Source organism: Budorcas taxicolor, chromosome 19 (genome assembly GCF_023091745.1).
Source record: "Budorcas taxicolor isolate Tak-1 chromosome 19, Takin1.1, whole genome shotgun sequence".
Taxonomy (NCBI): domain Eukaryota; kingdom Metazoa; phylum Chordata; class Mammalia; order Artiodactyla; family Bovidae; genus Budorcas; species Budorcas taxicolor.
This window is the reverse complement of record NC_068928.1, coordinates 18,123,971-18,128,939: the sequence shown is the minus strand read 5'-3', so window position 1 is coordinate 18,128,939 and position 4,969 is coordinate 18,123,971.

Here is a 4,969-nt window from a genome sequence, read left to right as displayed (position 1 = left end):
GGCCACCTTCTAATCCCGAGAACCGGCCAAAACGTTCGCGCGTGCTGACGTCACCAGCGCCCTAAGTCCCGCCTTTTCCGCTTCCGCCGCCTCCACCATTGGACAGGTCTTCCCGGCTCTTGAGGCCGCTGTCTCCTCCTGGTGGCTGACTGTGAGGTTGCTTGCGAGTACCTGCTCAACTCTAGTGCTTGAGGTCTGGAGTTGAGGCGCGGGGCTAAAATGGGGGCGGCGCTAAGTTCGCGCAAGGATAGACCTGGGCTGGGACCGGGAAAAGCACCTCGCGGTCTGGAGGGTTTACCTGAAAGGGGCCTGAAATGCATTTTCTGCAAGATCCTGTCTCCTTTTATTCTGCTTTCCAACACTAAGAACGAAAATACAAACACCCCAAGAGGGAAGGATAGAAAATATCGTAAAATTGTAGTAAGCATTTCAAAGAGGAGTGATGAAAATTGTGAAAGTGAGGTCGTTCAGTCGTGTCTGACTCTTTGTGACCCCATGGACTGGAGCCCACCAGGCTCCTCCTTCCCACTGGAGTGGGTTGCCATTTCCTTCTCCAGGGGATCTTCCCGACCCAGGGATCGAACTTAGGTCTCCTGCATTACAGGTAGACACTTTAACCTCTGAGCCACGAGGGAAGCCCGATGAAAATTGTAGGGGGCGCTAAAAATGGTTCAGGCTTTCCCAAACACTATGCCTTTGCATTCGACGAGATTTGGTAAACTAGTGTGATAACACTGGTTTTTCATGTGCCAATTAGATAGTGATTAATTTTTAAATGGGGAAAGAGTTTTATTATTTAAAAAACTATCCTGCCTTTGCAGACAATATCTTTCAAAACATGGCCGGCCCCTGGGTGGATATCAGAAACTGTTTTTTTTTTTTAAGAAGAGGGAATCTTGGTATTGAAAAGTTTGGGAGTTACCCAAATAAGAGTCAATAAGATACATACCCTCCTTTAACCTCTGCCCAAGCAAGTCAGCATTTCTAAGATACAGACAACCGAGCTTGAAAGTGATATTGTTGGTGTCATTACTAAATCTAAAATATTAACTACGTGGCTCAGTTCAAGTTCTGGAATATGATTTCAAAAAACCAAAGCAGAAGTTCTTGCTAGACCTGTTTATTTCAACATTAGCATTAGTACCTTGATCCTCCATGATTTATTAAAGGGGAATATAGGCTTAGCAATTAACCATGTTCTATCCTTGATCCTTTCCTTTCTTTTTTCTCCCCCTCTAGTCTCAGCACTTAGGCTAAGGGTGGCTTGATTCTTGATTCCCTCAGCTGTAAGACATGAGGGATGTGGAAGGAAATCATGGATGTAAAACACAGATGGAATTTCTTGGTAATAGGAAAATCTCTGGGGCCTGTGTTAACACTAAGAGCACAAATGCCCCTAGGGAGTAAGGTCCATATGGGCAGATTTTTGTTTCCTCTACTTTGATACCTGGGACATTAGAACAGTGCCTAAAATGTAACAAACACTCAGTTAGTAAAATCATGACAGAATGAGAAAATGTACTAACTGTTCTTTAGGTCCAAAGGAGTCAGCAAGCTCTGGTTAACTTTCCTTTCAAAGCAAATTTGATGGACAACTACATCAAATCAACCCAACTATAATACTTTGCTCTCTTATTTTCAAATTTAGCTTCCACATTTATCTTGCTCTGCGTGATTAGTCACGTCTGACTCTTTGCAACCCCATGGACTAGAGCCCGACAGCTCATCTATCCATGGAATTTCCCAGGCAAAAATACTGGAGCAGGTTGCTGTTTCCTCCTCCAGGGGATCTTCCCTACCCAGGGAGCAAGTCCGCATCTCTTGTGTTTGGTGTGTCTCCTTCATTGATAGGCAGATTTTTTACCACTGGCACCTCACTCCAGTACTCTTGCCTGGAAAGTCCCATGGACGGAGGAGCCTGGAAGGCTGCCGTCCATGGGGTTGCTGAGGGTCGGACAGGACTGAGCGACTTCACTTTCACTTTTCACTTTCATACATTGGAGAAGAAAATGCCAACCCACTCCAGTGTTCTTGCCTGGAGAATCCCAGGGACGGGGGAGCCTGGTGGGCTACCGTCTATGGGGTTGCACAGAGTTGGACATGACTGAAGTGACTTAGCAGCAGCACTACTTGAGAAGCCCCTTATCTTGCTCTAGGAATTGTTATAATGATAATGACAAACCTTTTGTCTCTTCTTCATCTCATAATCATAGTTATCACTTATCTAGGACTTACCAATACTGTGTGCCCAGAACCTATGTGCACTAAATTTTTTATATATTAATTCTTCTATACATCACAGACATTTTAAAATATCAACCCCAGAAGGAGCTCTTGAAAAGATAAAAAGCACTATTATAGAAAGTCCAACACAGCAGAAGAAACTGTGTAATACCCACTGAGTCTCAGAATCCTTAGCTCAGCACAGCTTCCTTTTCATTTGTTTTGTTTTTTAGCCATGCCACTCAGGATGTGTGGGATCTTAGTTCCCTGACCAGGGATCAAACCTGTGCCCCCTTAATTGGAAGCTTAGAGTGTAATCACTGGACTGCAAGGGAAGTCCTTGAGCACACCTTCTAAGAAACCAAGGGCCTGAGAAAAAGTGCTCATGAGTCTACGGTATACCTCAGAAAGCTTGATATATCTAGTCATCCTTTATTTGACCTTTAAAATAACCATAGATATCAGATTATTAAGCAGGTCCAGACTGTAAAGAACCTGCCTGCAATGCAGGAGACCCAGGTTCAATCCCTGGGTCAGGAAGATTCCCTGGAGAAGGGAATGGCTACCATTCCAGTATTCTTGCCTGGAGAATCCCATGGACAGAAGAGCCTGGTGGGCTACAGCCCATGGGGTCTCAAAGAGTCGGACATGACTAAGCAATGAACACTTTTCACACCTTCACTGACTAGGAAGGGGGCACAAGGGAACCTGCTGGGTGCTGGAAATTTCTGTATTTGATCTAGATGGTCTTTATATGAATGTACAAATTATAAATGGGATTCCCTGGTAAATTATAAAATTTCATCCATTGAGGGATACATTTAAGATTCGTGCACTTTATGAAAGTTATACTTTAAAAGAAAAATATTAATGACCATTTCTTCTCTTTGAGGATATCTTTCTCTCGGAGAGCTTCGACTATAATTTTTATGTGTGTGGCAGGGTCAAAATATTGACACACAAAAGACCAAGTCTTTTTCCTCTCTGAAAGAGTTCATTCTAATTTTCCATTCTGGCCCACAGTAGATTAGTGTTTGTTTGAATATAAATTATCGTGGTTTTCCCCCAAGCTTGTCAAGTAAGATTACTCCCAGAAAGTTGTACCCTGCTCACTAGGTGTAGAACAACACTTGGTCCCATTGCAATGCTCAGAAGACAGTTTGGAAAACAGTAAAGATGGGTCTCACTTGGGGTCCCAAGACAATCTTTTAAGAAGTCTGATGGATGAACATTCGTTACACGTTTGAGTGTGTGAGTGCACGTGTTCGACATTTTGTGACTCCATGGTCCATGGGACTTTCCAGGCAAGAATACTGGAGCGGGTTGCCATTTCCTCCCACAGGGGATCTTCCCAACTCAGGGATCGAACCACATCTCCTGCATTGGCAGGTGGGTTCTTTACCACTAGCACCATGTGGGAAGACCCAGAGGTTTGCAAATCAAGTTAAAATATCTATTATGGCCTTCAAAGTACTTAAACGTTAATTTCAAAGTAAACTTTAACTTTTCCCTAGAATATTCATTGTCACATCTGAAGATTAAGTTCACAGATAGCTCAGTGGCTGAAAGCAACAGCAAAGGGAATTCCTTGGCAGTCTGCCGGTTAGGCCTCTACACTTTTACCCTTTCACTGCTGGGGCCTGGTTCAAAAAATGGCCAGCAGAAGAAGAAACACTCCTCTCTAGTACTCTTGCCTGGAAAATTCCATGGATGGAGGAGCCTGGTAGGTAGGCTATAGTCTATGGGGTCGCACCGAGTCGGACACAACTGAGCGACTTTGCTTTCTTTCTTTCTATAGTTCATTTTGGAGAAGGAAATGGCAACCCACTCCAGCGTTCTTGCCTGGAGAATCCCATGGATGGAGGGGCCTGGTGGGCTGCAGTCTATGGGGAATCCCATGGGTGGAGGGGCCTGGTGGGCTGTAGTCTATGGGGTTGCAAAGAGTTGGACACGACTAAGCAACTAACGCACACACACACACACAGATGTACCTAATTTCAGTGCTAATGAGAGGAGAGACACCTGGAATCCCATCCCCCTGTCTTGTTCAAAGTCCCCTGCCGGCTTCTCCCACACACAGAGCCCTGGTAGACTTCAAAGTCACAGCAGAAGTGATAGACACAGTCTGGTCTTTGATGCCTAAGAACGTCAGATCCCTCAGTTTGATGCGGATGCAAAGCATTTGTACTTTTCAGTCCTTTCATGTTATTTCACGTTGCTAACAACAAAAGCTGAAAAGTTTGAGGTGACACGCATTACACACATTAAAATATTTGGAACCAAGAACTTTTCATTTCTTTTTCTATTATATATAGCTTCTTTTACTTTGTAAACCACACTGGATAGTAAATTACTTCTGGCACGCAGCCTTGTCAGCTTGCCAAATTTCAACTGGAGCAAGTTTTTACAGCTAGGCTAATAAGCCCTGAAAATTAGGAGGTAAGTATAATGGAAATAATGACATGGTCTTTAACTGTAGGAGCATGGAATGACAACGTGAGGTTCCAATAGATTACACTTTTCCAAGTTTTTTTATTCTAATGAAATCTTAAAAAAAATTTTTAGGTTATTCTAGTTCAAAACCCATGTAAATGGAAAGAGTTTCTTTTAATTGGTGAAAAGTACTTTTGTGTTTTTTATGTTATTGCTTTTTGAAAATTCAGGGGGAAGAAAAAGAAAGAAAGAAAACCAAGAATATAGTAGCTCGGAGATAACAACCTACTATTAAAACAAACTGACATCTTGA